This window comes from Tachypleus tridentatus, chromosome 1, assembly GCF_004210375.1.
Source record: "Tachypleus tridentatus isolate NWPU-2018 chromosome 1, ASM421037v1, whole genome shotgun sequence".
NCBI classification, from domain to species: domain Eukaryota; kingdom Metazoa; phylum Arthropoda; class Merostomata; order Xiphosura; family Limulidae; genus Tachypleus; species Tachypleus tridentatus.
In genome coordinates, this window is record NC_134825.1 from 21,385,053 (window position 1) to 21,406,452 (window position 21,400).

The following is a 21,400-nucleotide window of genomic DNA, read 5'->3' on the forward strand; positions in this document are numbered from 1 at the left end:
AGAGCGAGTTAATATTTTGTTGATACACCTGAACACGTCTTTTGACGGCTAACCAGCTTGAAGCACACGTTCGTTTCTACCAGCGACAATATCTAACGTTCTCGTAGAAATACTAACGTTCCAAGTTAACTCATTGAAGTTGAACAGTTCGTAATATTCGAAATCTATAAACGTTCCTGGTCAAATTCTGTGGTTTTCTAATTCGAAGGTATTAATCACTATTATAGCTTCCGAGACTTACAGTACATTTACTTTAGCTGACTAATGATAATAATATGTCTCTTTGCGCCAGGCATGACCAGGTGGTTAAGGTACTCGACCCGTAATCTGGGAGTCGCGGGTTTGAATCTCCGTCGCGCCAAACATGCTCGCTCTTTCAGCCGTGTGGCGTTATAATGTGTCGGTCAATCCAACTATTCGTTGGTAAAAGAGTAGCCCAAGAGTTGGCGATGGGTGGTGATGACTAGCTGTCTTCCCTCTAGTCTTACACTGCTAAATTAGGGACGGCTAGCGCAGATAGTCCTCGTGTAACTTTGGGCGAAATTCAAAGCAAAACACACCAAACTGTCTCTTGATGCGCTGGTTTATATAATTTAAGGCGAGATTATAGAACATTTAACAATGTTCGAAAACACGCTAGCGTTTTCATAAAACAAATATTGTTAATTCTTATTCTCAAGAATCTTCTACAAATTCAGAGAATGGGCGAGACTTCCGCAATATACATATAACAATATACGTCACATACATAAACAAAACTATACTGAAACAAACGTATGAATGAAATTAAACGTATAACTGCAAATCATTTACAGCCCTAGATTGTGAATGGGTGGTTGATAGGGTTTGGCGTTTTATGACGCAACCATAGATCGTGAGACCGAAATAGGTAAATTTGAAAATAGGAAAGGAAGAGGCAGAACACCTAAACTCAGTGATATTGATAGAAATCTTCGTTTATAGAACTTTCGGAGAGAAGAAAGACTGCCACTGATCTCAAGCATGAGATAAACGATCATGTGTCGTGTGTCAGAAAACTGTCCAGATCTACAGTAACAAGAAAACTCAATAAGAATGGAATGTTTAGTTGTGTAGAAGTTATAAAACCTATACTTTAATTTCAAAATATTGTCCATAGACTGAGAGTATCTAAAATGTACAAAAATGGAACTATTGATGCCAGGAAAAGGGTATTATGGGTGGATGAGTCCAAATTTGAAATATTTGGTTTAAAGCGTAGGTTGTACGTCCCGCGGAAGAAACGTGAAAGATACTTACATCAGCGCATAACACCTACCATGAAATAAGGGAGAAGCTATGTGATGGTTTAGGGGTATTTTTCTGCTGAGGTGACAGGAGATATTTGCTACTTGTGAAGTTAATTAACTGAAAATACAATCGACTTTGGTTTATGATTCTGTCTTTAAAGAAATAATATTGCAATAAATATAATTATTTGATTGCACGTGTTTTGTGGGTCTCTGATAATTTGAAATAAAAGTAATATAATTGTATAGATTTTAGCAATCTTGAAACGTCAAGATTTATGATTAAACTAAACAATCATAAATTTATTGTGTTTTGGTACACGGAAGTATATTGTACGAACAATGTTATTTTAATAGAGTTTTTTTTTTTTCCTATTACTTATCCGATGAAAATAATTTAACGTTCAGGTTACTTATCTGGAACCAATTATATCATTTCCTCCTTTAGCGTTTTTATAAATTTGAACACTTTTGCTCTTTCGTAACGTGTTGCATATCTGTGTTATAAGTGAGGCTCAAACCTTTCTAATAATATTAGGCCTAACGAAAAAATCATCTTTCCAGCACAAAGTAACTCAATAGGCGCGAGAGCAAACGCAAATTCAAATATTTAACGACAACGGATGCCGAGTTACATATGATATCCAGTGTAGGATTATATGTAAGTACATCTAGCAAGTATGAAGTGGCTAATTATCAAAGCCATGTTATAAAACAACAACAAGCTAAATTATTTTAAACCGGTGACATAAAATAGAAAGTAATAAAATGTTAACATTATAAGTAAAGTTCTCTTTTTCATAAAAAACGTCATCAACGTTTCTTATAACATATCTGTATGTGAGTGTGTGTGGGCACACGTGTAATTTTCATGTAATATATTTGCATTATTTTCCTTTCCAACGAATCAGACTAAAATTGTTTGTTTTGAATTTTGCGCAAAGCTACTCGAGGGCTATCTGCGCTAGCCTTCCCTAAATTAGTAGTGTAAGGCTAGAGGGAAGGCAGCTAGTCATCACCACCCACCGCGACTCTTTGGTCACTCTTTTTTTCAACGAATAGTGGGATTGATCGTCACATTATAATACCACCACAGATGAAAGGACGAACATGTTTGGTATGACGGGGATTCTAACTCGCGACTCTCAGATTACTAGACTAAAATACGACGTGAAGTTTAATAAAGTGCGAATGCCGATTATTATTACGTATAAACACTGCAGCGAGAAAATTTTGAAAACCATGGCGTCATCTAGTAGCACGTTTTAATAATATGCTAATATAAATTCAATTCAACCAGTGGTAAACGGTACTACGTTAGGATAGTGATAAGTTTTGTACTCACAACGCTGAAATCCGAAGTATGAATCCTCGCGGTGGACCCAGCAGATAGTCCAATGTGGATTTTCTCTAACACTCACGATTTGTATCTCCTTTTCCAATGGCTTAACGACATGCGCGCATCTCTAAAAACACTACAAATCTGCTTTCGATACCTATGATGGGCACAACACAGATATCCAACTGTGTTTAGTTTGTGCCTAACTACGAACAAAAGCGATAAAAATTTAAATAACTATGTATGTAGTTTTCTTTTAATTAAATCTTAATTGCTTTTAGCTAGAGCTATATTCTAGAATACAAAACTCTTCTAATTTTCGTCTTTAAGAACACTATCATTTTTTTGTAGCGTACATAATAATTATTCAATATTTGTTAACAGACTTACGTGTTTAGCAGGTCATACTTCTACTGTGATTCTGGGTGGGTGAGGTAGTCGAATCAATTTGTTTGTTTGTTTTTGAATTTCGCACAAAGCTACTCGAGTGCTATCTGCGCTAGCCGTCCCTAATTTAGCAGTGTAAGGCCAGAGGGAAAGCAGTTAGTCATCACCACCCACCGCCAACTCTTGGGCTATTCTTTTACCAACGAATAGTGGAATTGACCACCACTTCAAAACAGCCCCCAGGGCTGAAAGGACGAACATGTTTGGTGAGATGGGGATTCGAACCCTCGACTCTCGGATTATGAGTCGAGCTCCTTAACTACCTGGCCATGGCAGGCCTCATCATTTAAGTATCTGGACAAAGAAAGCTCAATGTGTGTATGTACGTTTCAATATCACGGTTTCTATTTGGACACTTTCAACTTTTAATATTTGTTTTGTCTTGCATCTAGTAAATTTCTAAAGGCCGAATATTGACGAGCTTACAGATTTACAATGCTAAAATCCAGGGCTCGATACCCAGCGGTGAACAAAGTGCAGATAGTCCATTGTATAGCTTCACGCTAAAACAACAACATCCAATACGTCTTAATTTAGAAATAACGTACATACAGCAAAGAACAAGAATTATTGTGGTAAGCAGAGAGCGCAATATACTAGAGAACTTACTTTTCGAAAAACGCAGTTACACAGATGGTGCAAATTACTTTTTTGTCTCCAAGCGAACCTTGTGCGGGGCTTGTTAAACTGTGCCATCGCGATGTAACTTCACCAACAATTCTCTCTGCTAGGACGTTTTTCCAAAATTTTATTTGCAGCTGCAATAAGTTGTAGTGTTTATATACCGTCCGTGCAATGGTAAGAAAAATAAATCAAACGTCAGTGCTGTTGTACACGACATGAAATGTAAGTAACACTTGTATCAAAAAATCCTTTCTTTTTTACCACATACAAAGTTCTTAGAAAACATGCACTACTCTCCTGCAAAGTTTTGTTATGTAGTTGAAGGTGTCCTTTGATGGTATGCATTCTCTTCTCATCACGTGTTGTGTGTCAGAATACATGTTTCACATTGTAGCTCGTAGTTATGTTCTTTGACAGTTGAACCGCTGCCAGCATCTGAGGGTCATTTAAAGAGTTGGCGTTATTTTTATTTAGAATTCTCGAAACTTCCTTTTCAGTTATCAAATTTTGTAACAGTCTTTTGCTGGAAAATCACACCAACGAACCATTTGATTTGCATGCTGTGTCTTACGTCCAAGTTAATATAAAACTGTAAATAAAGAAGTAGAAATGTCCAGCAATAAAGCACTCTAAATCTCATATTTTACACTTCAGGTCTCGAAGCACATTCTTTGGTACCATACATCAGGGAGAAACTTTTTACATAATGAATAACGCAATAGTTATTAACGATTTAATCAGAATAAATTGTTCAGAAACAGTATTAACAGATTTTTTATGTATAATTTGATGTTCATTATTTATGAGGCCCGGCATGGCCAAGCGTGTAAATCTGGGGTTCGCGGGTTCGCATCCCCGTCGCGCCAAACATACTCGCCCTTTCAGCCGTGGGGGCGTTATAATGTGATGGTCAATCCCACTATTCGTTGGTAAAAGAGTAGCCCAAGAGTTGGCGGTGGGTGGTAATGACTAGCTGTCTTCCCTTTAGTTTTACACTACTAAATTGGGGACGGCTAGCTCAGATAGCCCTCGAGTAGCTTTGTGCGAAATTTAAAAACAAACAAACAAGCATCATTATTTACGACATGACAAGAGATTTTGATGATTTATCTACTCTCTTACCAAATACAGATTATTTTTTTACCCATTCGTTTAATATTGGAGATATTTTCTTATTTTTTCTACGATATAATGTCTGTTATAGAAATATCCCTCCTTTAAAAGGAATGTGTTAATTGTTATCATTCATATAATTTTCACGTTTTTTTTCATATTACGACACTACTTAGTGATTATGAAGATATTTACAATGATTATGCTTTATCACTACTTCCAACGGAGTTAAACAAACATTAATATTAATGTGGTACTCGTGAAATTTGATTCTCCTGAGACAGATGTAGTCGTTTTGGAGATTGGAGGATCCTCTTAACAATTATATATATTTAATATTTTGGAGACTCTGCTATCATATTTCTCCCTTCTTCTCTGGAAGCTCAGCTAGATCTTGAGGGCTTATAATGCTATAATTCGGGTTAGATCCCTGCGATGATCATATATATAACTTCGGATGCCAGATTTTAAAAGTTTTAAAATGTTTTTATCATAATGTTAAATTTTATTTGATTTATAAAATAAAAGCTTTCACATAGCAACGAACGGGTAATCACGTTGAAATAAATTCACAATCGTTCTTTAGTTGCTTTTTCAATTGAATCTTGTTTGTTTGTTTTTGAAGTTCGCACAAAGCTTCTCGAGGGCTATCTGTGCTGGCCGTCCCTAATTTAGCAGTGTAAGACTAGAGGGAAGGCAGCTAGTCATCACCACCCACCGCCAACTCTTGGGCTAATCTTTTATCAACGAATAGTGGGACTGATCTTTACATTATAACGCCCCCACGGCTGAAAGGACGAGCATGTTTGGCGCGACGGGGATGCGAACCCGCGACCCTCAGATTACGAGTCGCACGCCTTAACACGCCTGGCCATGTCGGGCTGACAAATGAATCTTAACAAGGATATGTTTAGCCTGGAATAGTGATATTTTAAGATTTTTTTTTTAAACTAAAATATGAAAAGAAATTCTAAGGCCTTTGATTGGTCAAGCACGAGACAAAATTCCAGTCAAAGAGTAAGGAAATTAAAAACAATATTTATATTTAGTTACATTTTATACTTCGCAATTACTGTTTTATTTATACAAGTATTAAGAGAAAAATAACATAACCAAACAACAAACTATGCAGAGCTGGCTACCAAAGGTGAAAAAATGAACAAAAAAGTTTGTTTGTTGGAATTTTGCACAAAGCTACTCGAGGGCTATCTGTCCCTAATTTAGCAGTGTAAGACTAGAGGGAAGGCAGCTAGTCATCACCACCCACCGCCAACTCTTGGGCTACTCTTTTACCAACGAATAGTGGGATTGACCGTCACATTATAACGCGGCTGGGAGGGCGAGCATGTTTGGCGCGACTCGGGCGCGAACCCGCGCCCCTCAGATTACGAAGCGCACGCCTTAACGCGCTAAGCCATGCCGGGCCAAACAAACAAACAAACAAACAAACAAACAAACAAAAAAGATATGGTGGAAGTGGATATGTCGTTTGATCCGGCTAATGATCACATAACAGACTAGGCTGTGTGGACTTTATATGGAGAATAGAATTCTTACATTACTTGGTTTCTGCTTTGTCTATTGAAAACTTTGTGTTTAAATAGAATTTCAGCTTTCACCATTATGTCTTACCATTAGTTAACTTTAGAATAAAGATGAACAATTTCAAATTAGACGATCTGTAAGCTGGATTGTTGCAGAAACCAGCTATTCTGACGAGCACTTCATTAGCGCAGAGAACTTTCTTATAACCGCATTTTTTTTCTTGTTACTGGTGCACACTTCCGTCCTACTGAAAACTGTACTGAAAGTAATGCACAGATAGGTAAGTAAAAACAAGTAGACCCCCCCTCCAACTACACAACGATATGTCTTCGGGACTTGCAATGCTAGAAACTGGGTTTCAATGCTTCTTGTAGGTAATGCACAGATAGCTCATAGTGTAGCTTTATGCGCAGCTACAAAGAAACAAGTAAAATTTCTTTTAGGCTTAATTTTAGATTAATCACCGGCATATCCGCTTTATTTGGCGATTCAAACCTGCTGTTTGGTTGTACAGTCCTCTCTCTGTGTTCATTTGCATTTTTTATCCCTTTTTTCATCATTAAAATGCCCAAAAGGCAAACAATGACAACCGTCATGTACGTATTTATATCATCTATACATGTCAAGTCAAACGACCCCAAACCCAAATATTTCCGAAATCCGGCATGGCATTCCGGATTCGAGATCGAGTGCTTATACTAGTTTTATGGCTATTTTAGAATATAGTAACATTTTAGGATTGGACAATCTGGTTCCATTTGTTTTGCCAGTGATAAAACCAGTAATGTAGGGATTTTATTCTCCGTGTAAAGTTGAGACAGCTTAGTCTGTTGTGTGGTCATTAGCTGATCAAATGACACGTCCACTTCCATCACTATCTGGTTTGACTCCTTTTCCAAATTCGGTAGCTAGCCCTACATAGCTTTATTTAGGGATAAATGTTTTCCTAACACCAGTCTGCACACTTTTTGTTGTTATAAGATGGCGTACGTAGAGCTATATCACACATTATATTCTTAAGTTTTATAAATTTTTCATGTCATTAATAATAAAATAGAAAACCAAAGACTGTGCAGACTGTTTTCCTTCATGAAATTATGATAAAATTATATTTACTACTAGAACTAGGTAGACGCTAGGCCTGTTGAAGAAAGAAAATGATGAACGAAAATATGAAATGTTGGTTTTGGCTATTCTACTGTTTTCGACTTTGGTACGCTCTGGATAGCTGAAAAGCGGCAAATACATAGTAGTAGTTAAATTATACGTTTACAATTGTTTTCAGATGACGTATTTTTAATACGCTACATAAAACTGTTAGAAGTCATTGATATTACGATTTTAAGGCCCTCCTTGGTTATCAATGTTTGAATAATAAATACAATAAACTGTGTAATAGGTAAAAGCTCTATAAATGTGTTTGTTCATTGTGGAACAAAGTTATACTGCAATATGTTTGTGATCTACCCACTGCAGGAATCAAAACTCGATTCTAAGCGTTATCTTTCCACTGAGTTACTGCTGAGCTACCCTGGGGTAGATTTATAATATTGTATTAAAAATCATAATTCGATATAACTATTCGAATTCAATAAAATGTTTGCTTGAGTTGGTGTGTGTGTTTTAGAACCTCTCTTTTATTATATATGAAATTAAAAGATAAATGAATTCAATGCAAAAATTTGTCACATTTGATGTTTTTATCCAAACATACCCACACCATACATATATCACAAAGTAAAAGATAAAGTACTGACTCAGGGAAGGCAATATCAGGCAATAGCACACTACCACCCACCTTAAAACATTGTTTATGACTCTTATGTGACACCTAAAGTTTAAAATGGAGAGGGTAAATTTTGTAATATAGTGCAGACTTGAACCAATTCACCAGCTACAAAACACACATTTCTGCCAAGGGGTCAACTCGTACCTCATACGAATGTAAGATAGAGGTTCTCTGTTTGTTTATTAAGTAAATATATGGTTTCAAAGTAACTTCCTTTCAGTTAGCAAAACCCTTAAACGACTAGAAAACAAATTGGCTATGCTTGTTTGTTTTTGAATTTCGCGCAAAGCTACACAAGGACTACCTGCGCTAGCCGTTCCTAATTTAGTAGTGTAAGACTAGAGGGAAGGCAGCTAGTCATCACCACCCACCGTCTACTCTTGGGCTAATCTTTTACCAAAAATTATTGGGATTGACCGTAACATTAAAACGCCCCCATGGCTGAAAGGGCGAGCATGTTTGGTGTGACCGGGATTCGAACTTGCGACCTTCAGATTACGAGTTGCACGCCTTAACACGCCTGGCCATGCCGGGCCCCAAATTGGTTGTATGATGTCTCATAAGAAACCCATAGAGGTCATTCCTCTGGTACTGTCATACCACAAATGAACTAATTAAAAAACAGATGTACGTGACCGTTTATTTCAGTTTAATGCAATCCATTTTTTCCCAGCCTAGACCAGGCGTGACTTATTGACTAGTGAGTCGAACTGCAGTCTCTGGTTGTAAGTGTGATACCGTTAAACTCGCCATACATTTCCAGCTATGGATGAGTTATGAACGTAAAAATCAATCCCATTATGTAGTTCAAAACCAGGACAAATCCTTTGTGGTACCGGCTGCTACCAGCTTGCTCTATTCTTTCCAGTAGCTCAAAACTAGAGACGGTTATATTTGAAACATATGAGACTCTGACCTGGCTGTATAAGCTCACGTTTACTGCTCTGGCCCATTGGCATGTAAAATCATATGACAATTAGCAAGTAAAATACTCTGATTTCAAGCTAGTGATGAAATGAATACATTAAACATAAAGTTAAAATCGCATGTATAGGTTTATATTTGGTTACAACTGAAGTGGCCCGACATGGCCAAGCGCGTTAAGGCGTGCGACTCGTAATCTGAGGGTCGAGGGTTCGAATACCAGTCGCATCAAACATGCTCGCCCTTTAAGCCGTGAGGGCGTTATAATGTGACGGTCAATCCCATTATTCGTTGGTAAAAGAGTAACCCAAGAGTTGGCGGTGGGTGGTGATGACTATCTGCTTTCCATCTCGTTTTACATTGTTAAATTGGGGACGGCTAGCACATATAGCCCTTGAGTAGCTTCATGAGAAATTTAAAAAAATACAACTGAAGTAATAAGAATAATATTACATTTTAACAACCAATAAAGCCATAAATTGTCGACAGGTGGGTCTCTATTCATCAGAAGTAAAGACAGAGCCACCTGTCGGATGCTATAGGATCTCATCTCTTTTCTATGTGATTTATTAGCCCTTTCATTTCTCGTGTTTGTTAATATCATGAACATTTTAACATTAATATATTTATATATATTCAAGTCAGTCTTCCTACGCGCTCATTTTAGGGTTTCTCTTTGGGGCTTCATTGAGACTGGAAAACTAGCTACAAGTGTTTATAACCAATATATAATTATTTACTTTATGTCCAATTAAAGCACGTATATCATACAACAATGGAAAAAATAAACATTAATATAACATGGTGTGAGATGAATTTAGTTGAGTTTTAATTTTAATATTGCAGAAACTTATGATCTTAAATAAACTTTGAAATGTGTTGAAATGGTTTTTTTTTTTTTTAACAATACAAGTAGAGAAATGGGTTTAATTTCTAATATTAGTTCCTAATCTCAGCCTCCATGTCTACTATGATGCACCTCTGATTGAATGATTGTTTACTACCAAGAGGGAATGTGACAAGGAAAAACATAACAAGTGGCTATATGGTGCATCATAAAGGATCCGTATAGGTCATTTCTCTGGTATTATAATTCCACGCATGAACTGATGAGGAGACAGATGTAAAGTTGTAATGACCATCGACTGGGTATGTCAAATTCTACATATAATCTTGAGTATATGTGGGCTATAAAGACCTAACACAAACATACACGTATCATTTTGAATGTTCACACAATAAGAACAGATTTTATGAACGATTTCACAGCATTATAAAAGTTTTAGGATGATAAAATGTACAGCTATAAGACTGTTCTACTTGCTCTAAAATATAATCTATAAGCAAGCAAGAATGGACAAGAAGAAGAAAAATACAGATTTAAGTAGTTAGAAATATAACTTTGCCCACGTATGCGAAATTTTTAATTAATTGTATGATTTCAAACAGTTTTAGATGCTGTAAGTTATAGAAATATATTACACTTACTTTACATAATTATAATCTAAATATTCAGAGTAGTTTGTTTTTTGAATTTCGCGCAAAGCTACATGAGAGCTATCTGCGCTAGTCGTCCCTAATTTATTAGTGTAAGACTAGAGGGAAGGCAGCTAGTCATCGCCATCCACCGCCAACTCTTGGGCTACTCTTTTATCAACGAATAGTGGGACTGACCTTCACATTATAACGGCTGAAAGGGTGAGCATGTTTTTCGGCGCGACGGGGATGGGAACCCGCGACCCTCAGATTACGAGTCGAACGCCTTAATCCACCTGGCCAGGCCGGGCCTTATATTCAGAGTAATTAACAGTAGTTGAGCTTTGGTCGTCATATGTATATGTGTGTGTGTTCACGTGCAAACCACTTCCCCTTCAACGATATCCGTCCCCATTTTGGGGCTAAGGGTGCGTTATAAAAAATAATTAGAGATTTCACCATATAACGGTTGGTGTTGACTCGTTGCTTTCTCTTTTGCCTGTCATATCAAAATTAGAAACATCAAAAATCCAAATGATATTTGAATGATATGGAGGGTTTAGGGTTCATTTGTTTTCGAAGTGGTCTTTTTTCGGTTCTTGATATCTATAAGACTGTATGTTGGTACATATTTTACAACTATTATGTATAAGAAAAGAGGAAAAATGTATACCGCTGAAAAACGATCTAATTAATATGACGTAATCCGCTTATCACCTTAGAGAGGAGTGCTAATCAAGAAACGCTTATTTTAATGTGTCGTCATTTCACATAGAGCCATAGAACATGAGTACAAGAAAACAGTGACGTGTGGTATCGTGTGCTGAGTGGATTCTCTCATATATTTTGTTGCGCAAGAGAATCCTTATAATTACATAAACAAATCCTTGAGAAAGTTATACACACCACTGACACAATCGAGCTTGTGAGTCACTTGTCACCATGGCGGTCCCTAGCAACAACACAGTTGTGACTCTGTAACAACACAAAACATGTAAGGAACTAACGCTGACTTTGTGGGGGATGTCATTAGATAACATCATAATTTCACAGATATGTCAATTTGGCAAGGACTCAAATGGATGTTTAAATTAGATTAAGAGCTTTCAGAGTGCTTCGTCTCCACCCACAAGGTAGGGAATTATGGTTTATCGCATAAATAAAATTAGTCAAAGCCACTTTTGTACATTTGTAGAGCGGATATTCCTAGGCATACATTTGAATATTACTCAGTGAAACAAAGAACAAAACAAGTTAAATTTTAATATTAAGTTTTTCATTTTCATCACTGGGTTTTACAGTGTCACACATTTCATTTTTATTCTATTTTTAATGCTTCTGTTTCCGTGGCGTGCATACCTCTTCCACTCAGATTTCATCATATTCAACCCTGAAAAAATACGAAAACGTGTCCGAATACTCGTAGTAATCAACTGACACAAGTCAAGTTTGGAGAAAATATACGAAATAATGCTCTACATATGTTCACCAAGTTTCATCAAAATTCAATCATATTTGAGTGATTTATAGTGTAAAAATAGTGTGAAAAATATTGATCCACATGTTAATAGATTTTTTTTACGTTTAGTGAGATTGCTGTGTCCTTAACCCTCCAAAAACTAATAACTTCTATGTTGGGTCATAGTCCAATTGTATGCAAGCTTTCGTCCAAATCCTTTCAACCGTTTTTGGAAAATATTCCTGAAAAACTCAAATAAACACACCCACACACACACTCTTTGGTTTTTAACAAATTGTTTCGTTGTTATAGATAATTTGATTTTCATATACTTGAATGTTAATTAACAGATGTTTTTAAATCAAAATTGTAAGTTAACAGAAATATCATGATTAAAAATAAAAGGTGAATATATTTTAATTTGCAAATGACATATTTTTAATAATTATTTTCATCGATGTTCAGCAAAAAAATAATGACAATGTAACAGTTATCCAAAGATAGAAAACGTTAAAACGGTTAGGTAAAGCCATGAGTAGTAAAAGTAAGGACTGTGATTTTTGAAGAGTAAAAATTAAATGAATGTAATATTTTTATTACACGTGTGAATACAGTAATTGATTGTATCAGTTGTATTTTGTAAAATTGTTTACTTGAAATCTGTAATTTTATTGTACCAATGTTCAGCTTCTCAATCTCAGAATTTGAAAGCCTAACAAACACATTTTTTTAAAACACGGATCCCAGGTTCTATACCTCGTACAAATAGATTGCCTGTACCATGTTTCTCAGAATTTACAAGTCCTAATCGCTCAAAGTGTATCTTGTATTCACAGTGAATGTTAGAACAGCGAAATCCAAAAAATATGTTATTCATGATATGTTTGCAATAACTTTGTGAAGTTTTATAAATTTTGCAAGTTAATTATTGTATTATGTAGTCATAAAGCTCTACATATCCTATTAATATCCTGTATTTACTATTATATTCAGAATTTAAAAGTGCTATAAATAGTGTGTGTAATATACAACATTCTCCAATTCCATTTTCAGGATATACAAGACAAAACTAAATATGTTTCTTATTACTCCCCTGTCTTATCTGTCCTATAAATAGTCTGTATCAGCTATGACTCTCAGCATTTAAATTATGTTTTTCTGTAATTCTTTAAACCTACACATCCCGTAAGTAGCTTGCATTTGCTAGAATTATCAAAATCTATAAGAGCTGTAAATAAATCGTACATTTCTATGATTAAACAATTCTACATGTCCTATAACTATCCTGTCTGGCTTAAGTTTCAGAAACTATGAATCATAAAAAACTAAGTTATGAATATATTTGCTTAGCGAAGAAAAAACTTTACATTATTCATATTTTTTGTCAGGTAATTATGCGTAGAATGTTTAATTGCATAAAACTGTTATATTTGTACACACAGAAGTAAGCAACTGAAAATACTGTTAACACTATAACGTAATAGCCGATTCTTATTAGAAAAAAGACATGAGTGATAGCATTTTTTTAGCATAAACTGCAATACGCTAACTAAGTTTTGCCAAGCGGAAATAGTCGAATCATTTTAGCATTGTAAGTTTTCACGATTACCGCTGACCTATTGGGGTGGGGCAGTTGATAGTTCTTTAGCTTTAACTCTTGAGCCAAACGAAGGACTATAACCAATGGCAACTAAATAAAGATACGGTTTAAAAGAGAAAGAAACTGAAATCGTTATATGCACTCAAGAAATAATAGCTTAGAAGCCACTCCTTGAAGTAAAATTCAATGTTGAAGTAATTCCATTGCGGTTTGCTTTGTACAAAATTGATACCAAACTTGCTTTGATCAGAAGTTAGTATTAAGTATACGTATATAAATTAAATGAAATTTTAGTGTAATAACACTCAGTGATTAGTTTTATCCATTCAGTTTATTCGATTATTCAAATAATTTTTCTAAGATTTTCCTTTACTCTAATCACTTGACTTTATTTTCATATGGTGAATTTTATTTACTGTTCTGAAAAAAATATTGCTACTCCTGTGGAACAGCGGAATGTCTTGGGACTTTAAATGCTATAAACCGAGTTTCACGAGTTTCGATACTCGTGACAAGCAGGGCATAGATAACCCATTGTATAGCTTTGTGCTCAACTTTAAACAAACAAACAAACGTAAAAAATCACTGTATTTACACAAATATATGTTTGTCAGACAACTTCATTCTTAACCACAAAATATTGTTATATTATTTCTGTATATGTTGCTAGCTGTTGTGACTCTTCTTAAATACGTTGACAGAAAATAATCCAGTTTTAGTTGTTGTTGTTTTCAATTAAGCACAAAGCTACTCAATGGGCAACATGTGCTCTGCCCACCACGGGTATCGAAACCCGGTTTTTAGCGTTGTTAGTCCGCAGTTTTAGTGCCGTGACACTTCTGAAATATGCTTGATTTTTTTTTTCGCGCAAAGCTACACTAGAGCTATCTGCGCTAGCCGTTCCTAATTTAACTAGAGGGAAAACGACTAGCCATCACCACCTACCACTAACGAACAGTGGAATTGTCTGTAACCTTATAACGCCCCCACGCCTGAAAGGGCCAGCATGTTTGGAGTGACGAGTCCAGATTACTCAGATTACTAGTCGATCGCCTTAACCACCTGGTTATGCCGGACTCTGAAAGATGATCACCGAAAGGAATACAATTTTAGTGCCGTGACACTAAACAGAAAGAAATGTTTATTTGTTTCAGAATTAAGCACAAAGCTACACAATGGGCTATTTGTACTCTGCCCACCACGGCTATCGAAAACCCGGTTTCTCGCGGTATGAGTCCACAGACATGCCACTGTGCCAATGAGGAGCTAACAGAAAGGAGTCCAGTTATTACTTTTTTGTGTTAAGTATTTAAAAATATCCCTTAGTTCTTTATTTTTTCTAGAGTTTTTACTATACAACTTGGTAAACACTAACACATTGGTAAAACAAGTGCACAGTAAAAGTTGCTTTTACTTATCACTTGCGAAAAATTATTGATGTTCCCTTGATGGCTCAGTGGTAATCTTGAGGTCTTATTACGCCAAAATTCGTGGTTTGTTTCCTGCATCAGTATTGTAGATAATCATTAAATTACCTTTTACTTAAACTATTATAATAATATAATTAAACCTTCCCCATTTAAATACACCACCCACCATCAACGAATAGTGGGATTGACCGTCACATTAAAACGCCCCCACGGCTGAAAGGGCGAGCATGTTTGATGCGAGGGGTAGTCGAACCCGCAACCCTTGGAGTACGAGTCAAGCGGCTTAACCATCTTAACGGGTTTGGACACAATAACTGGTCTAAAATTCTACAATATGCATTTAAAGTATACTTTATAGTAACTGCAATATATCAACACATTAATTTGAAAGTATTTTTTAAGGATGGCATTATATTAAAGTTTTTCTCATTATTGTACACGTTACGGAATTTTTTATGCACAATCAAATGTTTGTGTTTGTCCACGTGTATACCTCAAGCTGTAACTAACAGACTCAGGGGTGATGTGAATGCGATGTAATAAAAGTTCCGTGCGAGGATGCATCGTTTCTTACAGAGTTTGTTTTCTTAACAGACGCTTCAAAATGACTGAGTATATGAGTTTTATCTGCACATACTATAGGAAGTTGTGTTTGAATTTCTTCAGTACTCAGCCAACAAATATGATAGGCTTTTCATAAATCACATGTCATAATAACTAGTCAGATTTTATAAGATAAATAACAATTTACAATCTGAACTACATTAAATTTTGGTCTCAGTTTATGAATGGCCATGCGCCCGTTTTTTAGTTATGGAGGCTTTGTTCATCATTGGTTCTAGCTACGATCATAATTAATTTGAGTGGATAGCTACGTCACAATCTGTTCATCATTGGTCTTAGCTACGATCATAATTAATTTGAATGGATAGCTACGTCACAATCTGTTCATCATTGGTCTTAGCTACGATCATAATTAATTTGAGTGCATAGCTACGTCACAATCTGTTTATCATTGGTCTTAGCTACGATCATAATTAATTTGAATTGATAGCTACGTCACAATCTGTTCATCATTGGTCTTAGCTACGATCATAATTAATTTGAATGGATAGCTACGTCACAATCTGTTCATCATTGGTCTTAGCTACGATCATAATTAATTTGAATAGATAGCTACGTCACAATCTGTTCATCATTGGTCCTAGCTACGATCATAATTAATTTGAATGGATAACTACGTCACAATCATCGAGTGTGTACTCTAATACATTCCATTTATTGACGTTTCTAACTATTCATGTTCTGTCACTCGTGTCACCAGTTTTCTTATCTTGTAACTTCTTCAAATTCAAAAACAAAACATGACTCTTTACAAAACACGCTTGCTCCTAGAATAATTTTCTGATGATAGTAAATGAATGAATTCAACATACATAGATATGATAATTAACCTATCCATATAAAAAATAATTCACCTCCAGTTGACTTTCACACGTTGAAACGAAGGTGCCGAGTTTTCTTTTTCCAGTAAAGAAGGGGTTAGAGAAACTACATGTACTCAGCGCCTACGAGCCCGAATCTGGAGTAGAAGGGTAGGGTCGTCAAGCAGGCGTCACCGGTTTATTAGAAATAAACAAAAAAACCCTCTAGGTTAATTACTGAACTAAACAAAAACAGAACTGCGTTTTTTCTTCCTTCGCCTTTTCTTCTATTAACAAAAGGTTCTATATAAATTAACACTGTAATTGTCAACAGGAAAATAAACGAATAATAAAAAACTAACTACACGAAATAAACACCTACTTTCAAACACCTACTTAAGATAAACACAAAGCATTTAAAGATTTAAAAAAAACCTTTTCCTCCGATATTCATGTGTATGGTGATCATATCACGAGATTTCTGACTTCATTAAACCCGTCCTAAGGGTTCCCAGTTAGGTCAACAAAGACTTAGAACACTAAAAATTAAGGGCTCGAATCCCGGTGATGGACAGCGCGTAGAAACTACATGTGTAGCTTGTAACGGCCTAAAATAACACGCAGCTACAACCGGGATCCAACATCAAGAACAAAAATTATTATTTACTTCAATTGTTTGTTTCTTTTGAATTTCGCGCAAAGCTACACGAGGGTTATCTGTGCTAGCCGTACCTAATTTAGCAGTATAAGACTAGGGAGAAGGCAGCTAGTCATCACCACCCACCGCCAACTTTTGGGCTACTCTTTTACCAACGAATAGTGGGATTGACCGTCACATTATAACGCCCCCACGGCTGAAAGTCTGCGCTAGTCGTCCCTAATTTAGCAGTGTAAGACTAGAGAGAAGGCAGCTAGTCATCATCCACCCATCGCCAAATCTTGGGCTACTCTTTTTCCAACGAAAGTGGGATTGATCGTCACATTATAACGCCCCCACGGCTCAAAGGGCGAGCATGTTTGGTGCGACCGGGATTCGAACCCGCCATTCTCGAATTACGAGTCGAACGCCTTAACTCACCTAGCCGTGCCGGGCCTTCCAGAAAAGTAAATAAAAAGGAGAAATCTTTAAAGGTGCTCTTCTGTAATGATTTAATAAACAATTTTGTCTTACCTCATGTAATATGTCGGAATGACTAATACAAGTGCTAAAGCTTGAAAATAAATAATCGAAATCATTCTGTTTCATCTATGTAACCAGGAAGATGTATTTTATTAAGATACCACCTCTCAGTTTTCACATTGAAGAATATTAAACAACAATTTAGTGTTGAATCTAAAAACGTTGAGAATTATGAAATCAGGTGTGAGGAACTTCTGTTAAAGTTGACGGAAGTGACAAAGCGGATGACCTTTGGTCAGTCTCTAAGGAATTAGGTGATTACACTACTCTAAGCAATTAGAAAATGGTTGAAATAATCGAAAAGCAACCGTCTTTCTTAGTCCAGCCAATTTGGAAATCAGATGATACCCTATGGTTACGAAACGATACGGGGGAAAAAGGGTGCAGAGTCAAAAAGCAAGGGGACAGTTTGTCGTGGGTTTATGGATGTGAAAGATAGAAACGAAAGGTTGGGAGTTGTGAAAGTGAACAAATGAAAATAACAAAGCAAAGTAATGTGTTCCTGGTAAAAAACAAAACCTATTTTTAAATTCATGTGTTATTTATTGCCAGGGTTCAGCATGGGCAATTTATCAAAGCACCGACTCGTAATCTGAGAGTCACGGGTTCGAATCCCCGTCACACCAAACATGCTCGCCCTTTCAGACGTGGGGGCTTTATAATGTGACGGTCAATCCCGCTATTAGTTGGTAAAAGAGAAGCCCAAGAGTTGGCGGTGGGTCGTGATAACTAGCCGCATTTCTTTTAGTTTTACACTGCTAAATTATTAACGGTTAGTGCATATAGCCCTCATGTAGTTTTGTGCGAAATTCAAACCAAACCAAACCAAAAAGAGATATTGCCAGTTTTAAACAGCAGCCTGTTATGTTTACACTGGTATGAGCCAAATACTGGTAGGAATAAGCACAACCCAAATAAATTTGATGGACATATAAAGAGAAGGTGAAGTGCTTTTGTTAAATTTGGGGCTAATTCAAGTCAATTTTCAAAATTACTCATTTTTGTAGGCTTATACACATATATAGACAGTTACACTTTAATTTAAGCCAATAAACAAAATCCATGTCATCACTTATTTATGCTTTATCCTCCCATCATAAATTCTTTAACTCTAGAGAGAAGTAAAGATTTATCATGTAGGTGTAAAACCAACTCAATAAAACACAGAAGCCAATTTAATAGATACTGCAAGGTCGTGAAACTCCTCATGAGACGAATAAGTATCAGAATTGCGTCACTTATGTACTTCACGGATGTATAGAGATCAAAGATAAATTATTATTTCTAGAGAAGAATACTCAGAAAAATAGTCCACTGAAACATATTCTACCTGCTTCATGTCCCCCTCTCCAGTGGCACAGCGGTATGTCTGCGAAGTTATAATGTTGGAAATCAGGTTTCGATATCGTGGTGAGCAAATGAGATAGCTCATTGTGTAGCTTTGTGCTTAAATACAAACAAACAAACATATAACATTATTCTATTATTATTTTTTGGCTAATACGATAATTTAAATCTAATTTCAAATATAAACTCCAACAATTTCTGGCATTAGATCCTGCCACATCTTTGAACCACATGGATGATCATGTTATCCATTCCAATAGAAACTAATGGTCTTTTTAACCTGACCACGACGGACATTTGCCTTCTCAGAAAAATCACTCTTTACGTGGATCAAGGACAAATGCGTCGATGGTACAAGAACAAATTACCGAAATAAATAACGACATTTCTGACAATAACTGAATTTCACTGTGATACATTTTTATTTGTTTTGTTAGATTTTGTACAAAGCTACACGAGGGCTATCTGCGCAGGTTGTCCCTAATTTTCAAGCAATAAACTGGAGAGAAGGCAGTTTGTCAGCACAACCTACCACCAACACTTAGACTACTCTTTATCAACGAACAGTGTAATTGACCGTATTGACCAGGACATAGAGAGCAAAAATGTTCAGTGGCGGGTTTTGATCCCGCGACTAAAAGATTAGCGAATCATGTGGCTTAACAACCAGGACCATGATAATTGTGGAATTCAATGCCTTTAAATAAATTATCCAAAGTATAAGCTGCTTGTTTCCCAAAGGACAACTATTAAATTTGTATTATTTGCTGCAAATTGTAAACCTGTCAGTATATAAGGAACCTGATAAGGAACAAATTTTCAATTTGTACTGTTTGTGCTGTAAGTTTAAACCCGTCAGTATGATGATAAGGAACAAATTTTCAATTTGTACTGTCTCTGCTGTAAGTTTAAACCTGTCAGTATGATGATAAGGAACAAATTTTCAATTTGTACTGTTTGTGCTGTAAGTTTAAACCTGTCAGTATGATGATAAGGAACAAATTTTCAATTTGTACTCTTTCTGATGTAAGTTTTAAACCTCGTATAGAAGCTGAAAGAAAAAGTAAACGTCTCAAGGTCGAAGAAGCCCATATCAAAGCCAAAAAAAGAGAAAGAATAAGCTCGTATTGCAAGCAGGAAGGAAATTCGGTTGAAAGAAAGACAAATTAGACTCAACTTCGATCGCCCAAGGGAAAATAACAACGTTAAACTCAATTGATATATTAAAGTACCACCATTTAATGAGGCCCGGCTTAGCCAGGTGCTTAAGGCACACGACTTGTAATCTGAGGGTCGTGGGTTCAAATCCCTGTCACACCAAACATTCTCGCACTTTCAGCCGTGGGGCGTTATAATGTTACGGTCAATCCCTCTATTCATTGGTAAAAGAGTAGCTCAAGAGATGTCGGTGAACGGTGATGACTAGCTGCCTTCCCTATAGTCTTACATTGTTAAATTAGGGACGGCTAGCGCAGATAGCCCTCGTGTAGCTTGGCGGAAAATTAAAAACAAACCGTTTAATGAAAATGGAGTTTATAACTATTTTTAATATACTAAAAAGGTTTCCCAAATCATGGAATGACCTACCGAAAAATGGTCATTATTATTACAAAGGGTTTTAACTGGTAAAGCAAAAGAAGCTTAACCCACTCTCTCTCTTGAAGACTGCACAAAATTAAGGTTAAGACAGCTATTCTTAAACCTGTGAGTCAGACCCAAAAGTTTATTGCCAGACGTTTCGAAGTTATCGCAAGCTAAACAGTAAAACTTATACAAAATTCGCCGATTAAAAGAAGTTTATTTTGGTTCAATTGTATGCATACTGAAAACAGTTTTGACAAACTCAGACAATTATGAATAATTGAGAAATTTAAATGTTGTGCAAGTGACGACCTCAAAATTTATTTGGTTGAAAAGAAAGTTGAAGCATCATAGGAAGCAGCTGTTCTTTCTTATGATCACACTTTTAACACATAAAATCACTTTTTATTGAAAACAATTCCTACCATCTGAACAAAAACCTGCATGTATTCAATTCACTAAAGTTGAAAGTTATTTTAAAATGGAGCTAACCTAGTTTGAAATCTTCTTACAGACAGGATAAAACTTCACCAAAATCATCAAGGCCTGTTTGCCATTTTTGTAAAAATTCCGGTCATGATGTGTCCGATTGTTGGTGTTTAAATAACAAAAGAGGAAGCAACACTCAGTGTGTCTATGTCCATATATGGACATAGTTTCAGCATATCACTCGAAATTGTTAACTCAGTCACTGATATAAAGGTTGGTGCAGTCAGAGAGGAATTTAGACCTTTTGGGTCTATTGGTTCTGTGTCTTTGACAAATCACACTATCAATCCCGTACCCATAAGTATGCTACGTAATACTTGGGCAACTCAATCATTGTTGTAAGATTCGAGTTCTGCCACTGGTAA